This window comes from Heteronotia binoei, chromosome 12, assembly GCF_032191835.1.
Source record: "Heteronotia binoei isolate CCM8104 ecotype False Entrance Well chromosome 12, APGP_CSIRO_Hbin_v1, whole genome shotgun sequence".
Lineage (NCBI taxonomy): Eukaryota > Metazoa > Chordata > Lepidosauria > Squamata > Gekkonidae > Heteronotia > Heteronotia binoei.
In genome coordinates, this window is record NC_083234.1 from 12,554,032 (window position 1) to 12,570,088 (window position 16,057).

General features: G+C 46.7%; 1 protein-coding gene across 1 annotated transcript in view; it reads left to right on the forward strand.

Moving 5' to 3' along the window:
* GRIK4 (glutamate ionotropic receptor kainate type subunit 4) overlaps positions 1–16,057 on the forward strand; it is a 901,771-nt gene that overhangs the window by 121,375 nt on the left and 764,339 nt on the right.

Sequence of the window (16,057 nt, forward strand, 5' to 3'; positions counted from 1 at the left end):
CACTTAACCACTGCACCAAACTTAAAGTGATTTAAAGAGGGAAATGCCTTCTCTGAGCCAGCCGATGGGGCAGCGGGGGCTTCAAGAGCCACACGATATGTGTGAAACAGCCGCATGTAGCGTCTGAGCTGCGGTTTGGCCACGCCTGCTTATAACATTTTGCACAGGGTGGAGAGAGTTGACAAAGAAAGCAACAACTTTTTTCTGTCTCCTAAAATGCTAGAACTTGAGGGCATCCCATGGAATTGATGAGCAGTAGGCTGAGGACCAGACCGAAGGAAATACTACTTGACACAGAGAATGATTAAAATGTGGAATTCGCTGCTGGAGGATGTGAACATATGAACATATGAAGCTGCCTTATACTGAATCAGACTCTCAGTCCATCAAAGTCAGTATTGTCTACTCAGATTGGCAGCAGCTCTCCAGGGTCTCAAGCTGAGGTTTTTCACACCTTTTTGCCTGGACCCTTTTTTTTTTTAGAGATGCCAGGGATTGAACCTGGGACCTTCTGCTTCCCAAGCAGATGCTCTACCACTGAGCCACCGTCCCTCCCACTTCAAATGTAGTGATGGCCGCAGGAATAAACAGCTTTAAAAGGGGATAGATTCATGGAGGATAAGTCTCTCACAGGCTACTAACCTCAACACTAAACCTCTGAATCTCAGAGCCCAGGAGGCAACATCAGAGGAAAGCCTCTGCCTCTGTGCCCTGTTGTTGGCCGTTCAGAGGAACGGGTTGGCCGCCGTGTGAGACAGGATACTGGACCAGATGGACCCACACTGGTCTGGTCCAGCAGGCTCTTCTGATGTTCTTATTTAGGCCTCGTCCTCTCTGCCCCATCGTTGGCCCTGCTGAGGAACTGATTGGCCACCGTGTGAGACAGGATGCTGGACTATATGGACCGCTGGTCTGATCCAGCCAGGCTCTTCTTACATTCTTATATCTGGATTGGAAGCTACAGGGTGGGGAAGTAACTTCTTTCCTGTTTTCTGCCCTTTCTAAGTTTATTGTGAGTTGGTATTTCTATTAAGGAAGACCCCCATGGTGCAGAGTTGTAAAGCTGCCGTACTGCAGTCCAAACTCTCTGCTCACGACCTGAGTTTGATCCCGGTGGAAGCTGGGTTCAGGTAGCCGGCTCAAGGTTGACTCAGCCTTCCATCCTTCCGAGGTTGGTCAAATGAGCACCCAGCTTGCTGGGGGGAAAGTATAGATGACTGGAGAAGGCAATGGCAAGCCACCCCATAAAAAGTCTGCCATGAAAACGTGATGCGACGGCACCCCAGAGTCGAAACAACTGGTGCTTGCACCAATCTTTTATTTCCATTAAGACCTGAGATGTGCTGCAGTGCCCTGAAACAAGAGAAGTTTTCTTTTCTGGCTTTATTAACAAGGCCGTCATCGAGCCACAAACATTGAGCATCAGGATGACATGAAACAGCGATTGCAGATCAAACCCTCCAAGCGCTGATATTGAACATGGTTGTTTGTTCAGTGCAGGGGAATTCCCGCAGCCAACTGAAAGCTATCAAGCTCTGAGGCTCTGAGCAGTGCTGGGGGGGTGAGGGATTAATCCAACACAACCGAGGTGGCAGGGAGCAGCTAGTTAGTAGGGGGGTCCTGGTTGGGTTCTCAGCCCCATGTAGGGAAGATCAAGATGCTTATTTTTAAAAAATTCATATCCTGCTTTTCTTCCTTATCTTGGGACTCATGCGGCATTTCAAATGGTTTCCCTCTCCTCTGACAGGTGACGACAGCTCTAAGGTCACTTGGCAAGCTGTCATGATGGAGTGAGGGATTCAAACCTGAACCTCCCAGGTCTTGTTTAGATGCTCTAACGTTGGTGCCTATCGCTGCTTCCCTTGGTGTAAGCCCACCAAGCTTATCACAAAGCGGATGGGGCTGTTGTAAGTCAGGGGTTCTTATTTGACTGCCTACTTTCAATTTGAAAGGGCCTTCCGTTAGAGGATACAAAGCATTGGGAAGCACCTGGGCTTTTCTTGGTCAAGATGTGGTTCCATTCCCTCATCAGGGTATCCTTCTTCTCAGGAGGTGTGAGGAGGGAGTTACTCCATTTGGCTCCTTCTCCCTTCCATTCTCTCCTCAGGGTTTCCTTCCTCTCAGGAGGTGTGGGTAGGGAGTTATGGCTCGTCTCCCTTCCATTCCCTCATCAGTATTGCCTTCTTCTCAGGAGGTGTGAGGAGGGAGTTACTCCATTTGGCTCCATCTCCTTTCCATTCCCTCATTAGTATTATCTTCTTCTCAGGAGTTGTGAGGAGGGAGTTATTCAGTTTGGCTCCATCTCCCTTCCATTCCCTCATCAGGATTTCCTTCTTCTCAGGAGGTGTGAGGAGAGAGTTATGGCTCTGCTTCCCTTCCATTCCCTCATCAGTATTGCCTTCTTCTCAGGAGGTGTGAGGAGAGAGTTATGGCTCTGCTTCCCTTCCATTCCCTCATCAGGATTTCCTTCTTCTCAGGAGGTGTGAGGAGAGAGTTATGGCTTTTTCTCCCTTCCATTCCCTCATCAGGTTTTCCTTCTTCTCAGGAGTTGTGAGGAGGGGGTTATTCAGTTTGGCTCCATCTCCCTTCCATTCCCTCATCAGTATTGCCTTCTTCTCAGGAGGTGTGAGGAGAGAGTTAAGGCTCTGCTTCCCTTCCATTCCCTCATCAGGATTTCCTTCTTCTCAGGAGGTGTGAGGAGAGAGTTATGGCTTTTTCTCCCTTCCATTCCCTCATCAGGTTTTCCTTCTTCTCAGGAGTTGTGAGGAGGGAGTTATTCAGTTTGGCTCCATCTCCCTTCCATTCCCTCATCAGGATTTCCTTCTTCTCAGGAGGTGTGAGGAGGGAGTTATGGCTCGTCTCCCTTCCATTCCCTCATCAGTATTGCCTTCTTCTCAAGAGGTGTGAGGAGAGAGTTATGGCTCTTTCTCCCTTCCATTCTCTCATCAGGTTTTCCTTCTTCTCAGGAGTTGTGAGGAGGGGGTTATTCCATTTGCCTCCATCTCTTGAGGTGGCCATTTGGCTCAGCCTCCTGTGACTGCACAGTTCCTTTAGTGGGGAGGTGTGCAATTGTCTGAGGAGAGGCAAAGAATGAACAGAGACCTTTAAGGACATGGATGCAAGGGCTGATGGTCACATTGGCAGAAAGCCTAACAGAGTCTCTTCCCAGACCTACGCTGTCATTTGTTTTAGGAATTTTTCTACCTCTAGGAGGAAGAGAGAGACAGAGAGAAATCTGAGTCTCAGAGTAAACCCTCTGTCATCCATATTCCAGTCAGGGAGGAGAAGGCTGGGGAGTTGGCATTAAAAGAAAATCCTTCATGCTGTTAAGTATGCAGGAAAGCCATAAAAATTTATATCTGTAATATATAAATAGTGTAATCGGGCAGCGTACAGGATTGTGTTTGCTGACCGGAATATCAACCACATTAATGGAGATCAGCATATCAGATGTGTTTCTGGGTGTCTGCTTTGGGCAACACTCTCCAGGTAGGCAAAATCCATGGTGTGGACAGTGGAGGTTCGTGATGTTTCTCTTGCTGCCTGACCTTGGAAGAAACTGCTTCCCTCTCACTCCCTGGGCCCCAGAGAGCACACGAAAGCTTACGTTCTCAATATAGCTTGGTTGGTCTTAAACTTGACTCCTGCTTTGTTCAACTGCTTCAGACCAACATGGCTGCCCTCTTGGATCTAGGGCCAGAAGAAGTTTTGCTTCATGAAAACCAGCATATATCAACATATGAAGCTGCCTTATACTGAATCACACCCTCGGCCCATCAAAGTCAGTATTGCCCACTTAGACTGGCAGTGGCTCTCCAGGGTCTCAAACTGAGGTTTCTCACGCCTATTTGCTTGGACCCTTTTGAGTTGGAGATGCCGGGGATTGAACCTGGGGCCTTCTGCTTACCAAGCAGATGCTCAATCACTGAGCCACCGTCCCTCCCCAAATCACATAATCACAGTACTGTCTGGCTCCATTATGCCATATCACTGTTGGAAAATGGAATCTGACTGCCACTGAAACACCAGTCCCTGGGACAGAATAGAAGAAGACGAGGAGGAGGAGGAGGAGAAGGAGAAGGAGGATATTGGATTCACACCTCACCCTTCACTACCTGAAGAAACATAAGAACATAAGAGAAACCATGTTGGATCAGGCCAATGGCCCATCCAGTCCAACATTCCGTATGGTGTAGAGAGCCAGTATGGTGTAGTGGTTAAGTGTGCGGACTCTTATCTGGGAGAACCAGGTTTGATTCCCCACTCCTCCACTTGCACCTGCTGGAATGGCCTTGGGTCAGCCATAGCTCTGGCAGAGGTTGTCCTTGAAAGGGCAGCTGCTGTGAGAGCCCTCTCCAGCCCCACCCACCTCACAGGGTGTCTGTTGTGGGGGAGGAAGGGAAAGGAGATTGTGAGCCGCTCTGAGACTCTTTGGAGTGGAGGGCGGGATATAAATCCAATATCTTCTATCTTCTTCTTCTTCACACAGTGGCCCATATATATGTGTGTTTGTGTGTGTGTGTCTATACACACACACACACACACACATATATATACTGTGGCTAATAGCCACTGATGGACCTCTGCTCCATATTTTTATCCAATCCCCTCTTAAAGCTGGCTATGCTTGTAGCCGCCACCACCTCCTGTGGCAGTGAATTCCACATGTTAATCACCCTTTGGGTGAAGAAGGACTTCCTTTTATCCGTTTTAACCCGACTGCTCAGCAATTTCATTGAATGCCCACGAGTTCTTGTATTGTGAGAAAGGGAAAAAAGTACTTCTTTCTCTTCTTTCTCCATCCCATGCATAATCTTGTAAACCTCTATCATGTCACCCCGCAGTCAACGTTTCTTCAAACTAAAGAGCCCCAAGTGTTTTAACCTTTCTTCATAGGGAAAGTGTTCCAAACCTTTAATCATTCTAGTTGCCCTTTTCTGCACTTTTTCCAATGCTATAATATCCTTTTTGAGGTGCAGTGCCCAGAACTGTACACAGTATTCCAAATGAGACCGCACCATCGATTTATACAGGGGCATTATGATACTGGCTGATTTGTTTTCAGTTCCCTTCCTAATAATTCCCAGCATGGTGTTGACCTTTTTTATTGCAATTGCACACTGTCTTGACATTTTCAGTGACCAAGATCTCTCTCTTGGTCAGTCTCTGCCAGTTCACAACCCATCAACTTGTATTTGTAGCTGGGATTCTTGGCCCCAATGTGCATTACTTTGCACTTGGCCACATTGAACCGCATCTGCCAAGTTGACGCCTACTCACCCAGCCTCAACAGATCCCTTTGGAGTGCCTCACAATCCTCTCTGGTTCTCACCACCCTGAACAATTTAGTGTCATCTGCAAACTTGGCCACTTCACTGCTTACTCCCAACTCCGGAGTCTCAGAGTAGCTTATAATCTCCTTTCCTTTCCCCTCCCCACAACAGACACCCTGTGAGGTAAGAGGGGTTGAGAGAGCTCTCCCAAAACTGCTCTTGAGCAGAACAGCTCTGAGAGAACTTGTGGCTGACCCAAGATCACATCAGCAGGTGCATGTGGAAGTGTGAGGACACGTAGAGTTGGAAGGGACCACATAAACCATCTAGTCCAATCCTCTGCTCAAGGCAGGATCAGCCTGCACCATCCCTGACAAGTGTTCATCCAGCCACTGCTTGAGGACTGCTAAGGAGGGGGAGCTCACCACCTCCCTAGGCAGCCAATTCCACTGCTGAACTACTCATAATTAAAAGAGAATGCAGCAGAGAAATTGCCCATCCCAGGAGGGGATAGACACACTCTGGTCCCCACCCACCCCCATCCTCAAGGAAGGAAGTGTTACAGGAAAACCCTATTTATACGTTACCAATTTCAGCCGGATCAATAATGGAGGCAGCGGAGGCGAGGAATCAGGAAAACAGCTTCTTTATTTTACGTGCATAAGCGCTCTATACACGGGCTTCAGAGAAACTCTGAGCAGCTACTTACAGTTGTCCGCCGTCTTTTAAAGGGAATCTCACCCACTCACCACCTAACACATCTCGGCGCCCCAGGTCCCTGGGACACTGACAAACACATGCTTTGACCATAACTTATGTGAAGGCGTTGACCACAACTTATGTGATGTATTAGTCTGTTGGTTCATCTTCCTAGATTCGTCCTCATATGGGCCTTCCCCTGCCAGCTGCACCCTGTTTCCTTATTAAGAATATTATCACACATATTCCTTATTGCTAAATTGCTTTTATCTTGCATATATGTTCCACCTGCAGAAAGAGGAAGTTCCTCCTTAAGCTCGCTGCTGGGGCCCCAGCTAGTCTTGAGCAACCTGCGGTTTTGCTAGAGAAGTTACAAATTTTGCTGCTTGCCTTCTTCGTTTGCTTAGCTGGCAGCCAGTTCCCCTCTTGCTTAGGCAAAAGATTCTAAAAGCGTTTCTGTGGGCCTTATTAATTCCACCCTTCTCTACCATTTCCAATTATCCAGCAATCCATATTTTCCCTTTATCAATATCCCTTCTTACTCTGCCGTCTCAGAAGCACCACAGAGTGGCAATACCGAACTGGACCCAGGTTCAAGCGCATGTATGAATTGTGCTGAGGTGCAGTACCATTGTAAAGCCCCCTCTTCATCTATGGGGTCAGAGTTAGGCTTGCTTTAGTTTTCTGTGTGGGGGTCGGGATTGTAATGCAGGTTGGCATTCTTACCTCTCTCCAGAAGGGAAAGGGAACTTTTGGTTGTGTCACTGAGCTCACTGAGAAGGCTTTTTTAATGGGGGGCACCCTCCCCTAAGCTTGGGCTGCAAACAGCCCTTCTGGATTTCATATGGCCCACCAGCCATATGTTATGCAGTTACACATTAGACACTGTAAACAAAATGTTAAGCAATTGGGGAACACAACACCTGGAATTTGTCCGCTTCTGCTTAACAGTTTGGTGTAGTGGTTAAGTGCGTGGACTCTTACCTGGGAGAACTAGGTTTGATTCCCCGCTCCTCCACTTGCAGCTGCTGGAATGGCCTTGGGTCAGCCATAGCTCGCGTGGGAGTTGTCCTTGAAAAGGCGGTTGCTGTAGGAGCTCTCTCAACCCCACCCACCTCACAGGGTGTCTGTTGTGTGTGGGGGGGGGGAGGGTAAAAGAGATTTTGACCGCTCTGAGACTCTGAGATTCCGAGTATGGGATGGGATATAAATCCAATATCATCATCTTCTTAACATCCGTTGAGAAGCTGGAATGCTCCAGGTGTCCCAGCCCATCTTAGGTGCTGCTGAAGTAGCAGCTGAAGACAAGCTGTAAGATTAGAGGAGCCAAGAACCCAATGACAACAGCGCCTAATGGGCCCCAGGGAGTTGGAAGCAAGGACATCAGGACCACGGAGAGCTCCAGGGAATTCAGATGTTGTTCCAGCAAGAGCCAGAGTTTTATATACCCCTTGAGGTTCAGAACAGGCCTCACAATTACCCAAGCTCCTGTCTCATAGTCACAGCTCGAAGGAGGGATGAGCAGATGTTTCATTTTGTACCTATTTTTTTGTCCACAGTTTCAATTCAGTACTTTTTTGCTGTTTTGGGGGCTTTTTAACCATTAGATAATCAATAAACATAATTTTGATAATATATAGTTTTTAGTGATTGGCCCTTTATTGCTTTGCAACTGACGTTTTTGGTTCCTGGTTCAATTCTTTTGGGTTAAGTTCTCCCCCCCCTCCCCTTTCTTTCTTAGGGAATGGTACAAACCAGAAGATTCTGGTTCAGTTTGGGGTTCAGGTTGTACCCGAATCTAACCCTGAATCAAATTGGGCAAAAAAAGAAATGCCTGAACTTAACCAGCTGGTTTGAGTCAGTTCAGGGGAGATCACCCAAGAAGGAGGCTTGCCCAAGAGGGGTTAAATCAGGGGTGTTGAAATAATTTTGTTATGAGGGCCAAATCTGACATAAATGAGACCTTGTCGGGCCGGGCCATGTCGGGCCGGGCCATTTAAGGTTAGGTACCAGAGATATAAACTTTATAAAGGACACAAACACATTTAAAGATTTTTTTTTTTATAAAAACTTAAAACATGCTTAAAACTTTAGCACTCATTGGTCTTAAAGGTGCTTTCTTTGTATTTCTACCATGGGATCCAAGGAACTGGCAAAAGAAGCTCTGGCTCTTTCCTTCCTTCCCCAGGAGAGAGAGGAGTCTCAGCCAATAGAAGGAAGAGAGGCTTGGCTGAGTAGTGCTGCTATTGAGAGAGCCTGGCAAACCAAGCTCTGCCTCCCCTCGCTTCCTTCCCGAGGGAGGAGCCTCAACCAATGGAGAAAAATAGAGGTCTTGCTCTGTAGCTCCTGGTGCAATTAAGCAAGCCTTGCAAAGCAAGCTGTTATGCAGAAGGAAGCAAGAGAGAGGGAGAAGGAAGCAGATGACAGCCAGTCACTCGGGGGCCTGATAGGAGCCCTCTGGGGGCCTGATTCGGCCCCCATGCTGCATGTTTGACGCCCCTGGATTAAATGGCTGCTAGCCATTTAACCTGTCCATTTCGATCCCCCACTCGGAAGCACAGGGAGCAAAAGGGATCACTGAAATGGCTTGTATCCATTTCAGGACTTGTGTGCCCATCAGCTATTAGGCTGAAATAGATGCAGGCCCTTTCAGCAATCCCTCTGGCTCCCCTCACTTCCCACCCAGCAGCATGAATCTCTGTGGAAAAAATGTGGAGAGTCATGGAAGGGAGTTTGTGTATATTTTTGCTGCCACCTGTCCAAAGGTCCAGGCAAATTCCCTTCTGCCTGAATGGGAAGCTGAGGGCCTTGCCTTTAGGAGCTGAACTATGGCCAGAGAAGCACTATTGATACACTCTGCATGCTACTTGAGTGGGACTTTAGGGTTTTTAAAAATTATTATTATTTTGCCATCTTCTGGGCGTGGAGCAGGGTCACTGGGCATATGTGTGCAGAGAAGTATTTCTGAACTTCCTGCATTGTGCAGAGGATTGGACTAGATGAACCTGGAGATCCCTTCTGACTCTATGGCCCTGTTCACACAGCGTGTTGAGTCTGTATTAAACTGACCTGTTCCGAATATCTTTGTTCCAGATATTATCGATCAGACTGCCATGCTGCAATTTGAATCACTCCACGGTGAAACCGTATTCTGCTGTCCACACGACGGCATCACACAGTTTTTTTCCCCTCCACTATTATGCACATGTGCACAGTGTGTGCATGCGCACACTATGTGCACATGTGCACATGCACATAGGTTAAAACATTATGTGGCTATGTATTTATGCACATATTGCTAAGTAGTAAAAAAAAAAAAAAAGGTGACCGTAAACCAGATGTCTGAGGCTCCTTTTGCTCTGGGACATCCTTCAGACATCCGGAAGTTGGTTAATATCGCAGCAGAACTATCCAGACGGAGAAAACTACGAGGTGAAACCAGAAAACTCAAAAAACACCGCAAAGGAGCAGGTTACAATATTATCCAGTTCCGAGAAGGATTGGGGTTGGGGTACAATGAGTTAATACTGGGAGGCAGATGTTGCTGTCTGATCAGCCACTTTAAATCCGGAAGGAAACAGCAGTGACATCCGATTATACTGTGCGTCTGAACAGGGCCTCGGATTCTGTGAAGGGTCATAAAGGTGAGGTTGCACTAAGTTTGGTTTGCAGACCATGACTGAACTATTTTAGCACCAAACTTAGTGTCATGGGCAGGTTCAATAATAGAATAATAGAATCATATTGGAAGGGACCTCCAGGGACATCTAGTCCAACCCCCTGCACAATGCAGGAAACCCACAGATACCTCCCCCAAAATTCACAGGATCCTCCTTGCTGTCAGATGGACATCTAGCCTCTGTTGAAAAACCTCCAAGGAAGGAGAGCCCACCACCTCCTGAAGAAGCCTGTGCCACTGAGGAACCGCTCTAACGGTCAGGAAGTTCTTCCTAATCGTTAGAGCGGTTCCTCAGTGGAACAGGCTTTCTCGGGAGGTGGTGGGCTCTCCTTCCTTGGATATCCATCCCTAGTTCTGACCTGAATTCTGCCCTCAAACCCTCACTGCCATGGAGCCCAACCTGGTTAGCATCCTTTCTGTCTGAACTTCTGGGTAGCCCCTCCTCCCATTCTGATGGCACGATTCCCGCCTGCAGAACAGAGTTGGCTTCTGTCTTTGAAGGAGCAACCGGCTTTCCCTCCGACCAGTGGGGGGTGATTGGATTATGCAGTTTAACAGCCGCTCTGGCTTCCCTGTAGTTGAAGCAGACATGAGTGGTTTACAAATGTCGGGAAGCGTTACTGATAGGAGCAAAATGCCGGGGCCTTCCCGTTTAGCAGTTGGTTTGGCTGTTTGCTCTGCTCTCTCCTCACCCCCCCCCCCAACCCCTCCCGGCGCTCCGCACAAAGCTGCCTTTTACCTGATTGAATTTCACACCTTGTCGTGCTGTTCCCAGCAGTTCTTTGTCTGTTTCGGTTTTGCTGTACAAACTGTGGCTGGTTTTACCCAAGCGCCTTGTCTTGGCCGATGCTTTTAGCTGCGCTCAAATTCCTTTACATCCAAACTCACAGAAGCCGTCTGAAACCTGACATGGAGATAGATGCTCTCTGTACGAGTAAGCAGGAGGATCTGTGTGATGAAAGGCCTTTTGCTGACCACAGGTATAAGAACATAAGAGAAGCCATGTTGGATCAGGCCAATGGCCCATCCAGTCCAACACTCTGTGTCACACAGTGGCCAATATATGTGTGTGTGTGTATATATGTATATGTATATATACATATATATATATATATATACACACACATACATACATATACACACATACACATACACACACACACACACACATATATATACACACACACACACACTGTGGCTAATAGCCACTGATGGACCTCTGCTCCATATTTTTATCCAATCCCCTCTTAAAGCTGGCTATGCTTGTAGCCACTGCCACCTCCTGTGACAGTGAATTCCACATGTTAATCACCCTTTGGGTGAAGAAATACTTCCTTTTATCCATTTTAACCTGACACACAGAGTTGACGTGTCCATTAGGCAACATTTGCCTGGGGGACAGACCCTTGGGGGGCGCGTTGTTTCTGGGCGCTGAGGGGGCAGAGGAACTCCCCTGGTCCCTCAGCACCCAGAAACAATGATGCTGTTGCAACTGACTGGATGATGACCTCTGTGTGACACCATCATGCCACATGTGTGTGCTTTGCATGCACGACGATAGTTTTCCGGGGGGGGGGGGAGCTGGGCATGCGTCGGGGTTCTGTCTCGGGCAGCAGAACTCCACGCGCCGACCCTGAGCACACAGACATAGAAAAGGGTAGAACATGGGGGGTGGGGTGTCTTGGTACCTCTGCCATCCCAACTTTATACCATTTCTTGTTTGTTGGAGATTACTTGGTGCAGCATTCAGAGTGTAAAATGGTTCCAATACCTAATTAGTAAATTCAGCGTTGGGCTTCTGAACATCGTATTTCATTTTTAGACACCCTTCCTCCAAAGATCTCGTGGCACCATGCATGATTTCTTCCCCCACACATATACTCATGCGCAATGTTATCCTTGCAATCCGATGTATGTCATTTTTGTACTGCTTAATGTGTCATGTTATGCTTCAGTTCTTTCTGGTGGTTTCAGACTTCCAAAAATCCTAATGCACTGGTTGTTGAGTGTCCCTTTTTATGGTTGTACTGGTTCACTATGTGTGATCCACCTTGAGTTCCTGTGAGAGTCCCAGGCTATTTAATTTCTAGAAACAGTGGACATGCTTATGCAGAAGGCTCTCTCTTTGTGTGGACTCAACCTAGGACAATAATGTAAATAAATTTTAAAAAAAAGGTGACTGCCGGAATACTCACTGGTGACTTTGGACCAAAGGAGAGTGTGATGGACTGTCAAGGGTTAATACCTAACAGAGTGCCTTTGAGAAACAGGGGGCTCAACTGAATTGTGTGGAGAGAGTCAGCTAAGAAATAACAGTTGGGAACTGACAGTTGAAGTTTAGCCCTGATGGTGGTCTGGGAAGGGGGAAAAAGGAGTGAGAAGATCAGAGAGGATCCTCATTCAAGTGATAAAGGGAAATTGCTTATATTTAAGAGAAATAATCCCTGCCCAGTGAAAAGGGAGATAGCTCTTGAAAAAGTAACAATCCCTGGTATGTGACTATAGAAGGATTTGGGGAACTTCATTGTATGTTCCTGCCTTCTACACTATGTTTGAATGTTTAAGCAGAAAGTGAAAAGAAAGCCTCTCTGCTCAAAATTCTAAAACACCTTTTTGAATAGCAGGGACACTTACTTGTTGGCAATAACTTTTTGTGTGCATATGAAAGCTTATAACCACAAATACCTGCACTCTATACTCATTGACCCCTGTCTGAGTGAGCAAACAGCGAAGCCGGACAGTTATAAAACTGTCTTCCTGTTGACAATTCGGAACCAACTGGTAATTGAAACTGTTGCAAATTTTTTATATTTAGCATCTAGGAGGCACTTAATGTATTTGCTAATTGCCATGTTTCCTTGTTGTGTTCTATATCATGCCAATAAAGGTTATTGAAATTGAAATTGAATTATAGCCAGAATTAAACTTCATTGGTCTTAAAGGCGCCAGTGGACTCCAACTTTGTTCTAGTGCTTCAGACCAACACAGCTACCCGTCTGAAATTGTCTGGAGTTAGTGTACTTACGAAGTTACCTCAATTTTATTATTAGTTCTCATGCATCCTGCTCTTGATTCCACCAGATCTTATATCCTCTGAGTTAAATAAAACATTGTGTTTAGTTTGAACTTTCAAAAGCAAAGGAGAAGGGGCGGGGGGGGAAGGGAAAATCCTTTGTGTGCAGGAGGGAGGGAGGGGAAATCACTTTATGGGGATTAGAAGTATTTTTGTGAAAGTTTACGTATGGGGTTATGTTGATGTATATTTAGAAAGCTCCTTTCCCATTACAGGACAGCAAGAGTCCAGTAGCATCTTAAAGACTAACAAAATCTGTGGCACAATAGGAGCTTTCACGAGTCACGGCTCACTTCTTGTTTTAATATATTTTATTCAAGTTTTAGGAAAAAGGGGGGGGGGGGGTAAGGGGTACAGAAAAAAAAGAAGGGAAAGGGATAAGGGAAAACCATCCTTTTAATTTCTGTATCCTTTGATTATAGAATAATAGTCTAGTCTAAACAAATCTGTAGACTATCAATTACTCTATATGGTTTGCTATTTTACATTTAAGCATTCAGGCATAGAGGGATAAAATACAGTGTGCAACATGTAAAATACATACCGTAGATCAAATTGAAACATTAAGCCAATCATAGAAAGGTTCCCAAAGGTTTCCTGCTGCTTCTGCTGACTTGCCCTTTAAATGGAAGAAGAAGAAGAAGATATTGGATTTATATCCTGCCCTATATTCCGAATCTCAGAGTCTCAGATAGGTCACAATCTCCTTTACCTCCCCCCCCCCACAACAGACAACCTGTGAGATGAGTGGGGCTGAGAGGGCTCTCACAGCAGCTGCCCTTTCAAGGACAACCTCTGCCAGAGCTATGGCTGACCCAAGGCCATTCCAGCAGCGGCAAGTGGAGGAGTGGGGAATCAAACCCGGTTCTCCCAGATGAGAGTCCGCACACTTCACCACTACACCAAACTGGCTCTCCAGTGAAAGTGGAGTGAAAGTGTACTGCTCACTTCTTTAGATAGCTGGAATACTTACTGCTGACTTTGGTATCTGAAGAAGTGAGCAGTGACTCCAGAAAGCTCCTCCCCTGCCACACATTTTGTTAGTCTTTAAGGTGCTCCTGGACTCTGGCTCTTTTTTTTTTTTACTGCTACGGACAGATGAACGTGGCCACCCATTTTGATCTAGCTCCATCACAAGGGTTTGTGTCTTTTTTTTGAACATATGAAGCTGCCTTATACTGAATCAGACCTTCGGTCCATCGAAGTCAGTATTGTCTACTCATACTGGCAGCGGCTCTTCAGGGTCTCAAGCTGAGGTTTTTCACATCTATTTGCCTGGACCCTTTTAGTTGGAGATGCCAGGGACTGAACCTGGGACCTTCTGCTTACCAAGCAGATGCTCTGCCACTGAGCCACCGTCCCTCCCCGTCTTTGAAGGTTCTTAAGCACCAGTCTGGGTAAAAGTGCCAAGGGGGGGGAGAGTTGAATGTGGATGGATGAACCCAGAGATTCTCTAGCAGTGGCCCTATCCTGAGAAACAGGTGCGTTCACAAATGCCCACGGACTTTGTTCTTTCATTTCTAGGAGCAGTGGAAATGCTTATGCGTAAGCCTCCCGCTTTGTGTGGACTCAGCTTAGGATAATATTTTGTGCTCTCTGCAAAAGGGGCTAGCTCTACTTGATTTGTGTGTTTCATTGCTGGGTTTTTTTATTGTGCCATTTGTATTCGATTCCTTTGAGGACTCTTAAACTGCCCTGAGTGCTTTTTTTTTATTGGGGGGGCGGGTTAGCCAGGATTCAGTAATTAATAAAAATAATACCGCAGTAGAAGTATCAGTTCCTTTGTCTTATAAAGTGAAAGTATCCAAAGAACGGGGGATCAATAAATACCAAGGCTTTATAAATGGAAGGATATCCAATAACCCAGGTGAAAGGTAAACCCAGAATAAAACTTCGTTGGTCTTTTTTTTTGTTATTGTTGTTGTTACTGTTGTATTTTTCATGTGTGTTTGTGTCTGAACCCGAAAGACATGTTGGCCTCTGGGGACTGACTTCTACCAGGGGCCTGGAGGATATCCAGGGGGGTGACTGAATAAAGCCCACCCCCACCTCCCATGCTGTGCCAGAATTCAAAATCTGCCCAGACAAAAATGTTGGGGACACTTGCCTTACTCTGTATGATTGCATTGCATTTTGAATCTGTAATCCACTTCGAGGCTCAGCAAGGAGGTTGGGATATGGATAAGGTAAAAAAAAAAAAACCCACTTAAAATCCTTCAGGGTATGCTCAGAGCTTGTTCGGTGTAGTGGTTAAGTGTGTGGACTTTTATCTGGGAGAATCAGGTCTGATCTCCCACTCCTCCACTTGCACCTGCTGGAATGGCCTTGGGTCAGCCATCGCTCTTGCAGCGTTGTCCTTGAAAGGGCGGCTTCTGTGAGAGCTCTCTCTGCCCCACCTACCTCACAGGGTGTCTGTTGCGGGGGAAGAGGGGAAAGGAGATTGTGAGCTGCTCTGAGACTCTGAGATTCGGCGCGGAGGGTGGGATATGAATTTAATAGCTTCATCTTCTTCAAAACACTGCATTTGAAGATCTCACCCCACGTCTCAGGGCATGGCGTTCCTGGTTCAAGCATCACAGTAATCCCTTAGGGGAATGAACGATATACGACAATTGGAAGCAACTGACTACGCCCCCCCTACCCACCCACCCCATCTAGTTTCAGCTACAAGAGTAGCGAAGATAACGCATGTCGTCATTTGTTAAACACAATGCAAAAAGCTGTCATTCATTTTTCCAAACTGTCAAGATCGGGTCTGAGTCAGAATCTAATCTGGGTGTTTACGATCTGCCTTTGAGAATGAAGAACATCTCCGGGCGTCTCAGTCCATCAGAATGCATTGTCTCACTCCCCGGAAGGTCACCACCATGGAGCCTGGAACAAAGGAGATTTGGAGTCAGAGATGACCAGCATACAGTATCCTTCCCTCCCTCTCCCCACAACAGGCACCTTGTGAGGCAGGTGGGGCTGAGAGAGTTCTGAGAGAGAGAAGGGGGACTAGCCCAGGGTCACCCAGCTAGCTTCATGGGGAAGAAGAGCAATGTTCCCTCTAAGCTGTGGAGTCTTGTGAGCAAAAATTCTACTTTGTGAGTTACCGGCATTAAAGTTGTGAGCTGCTGCATAAATTAGTGTTACCTGGGGCCCTTTTTCCTGAGCTGAGACAAAAAATGCGTGAGCTGGAGTCTAAAAAATTGTGAGCTAGCTCACACTAACTCAGCTTAGAGGGAACACTGAAGAAGAGTAGGGAATCAAACTCAGTTCTCTGATTAAAGTCCGCTGCTCTTAACCAGGGGTGGAATTCTTTCAGGAGCTCCTTTGCATATTAGGCCACAC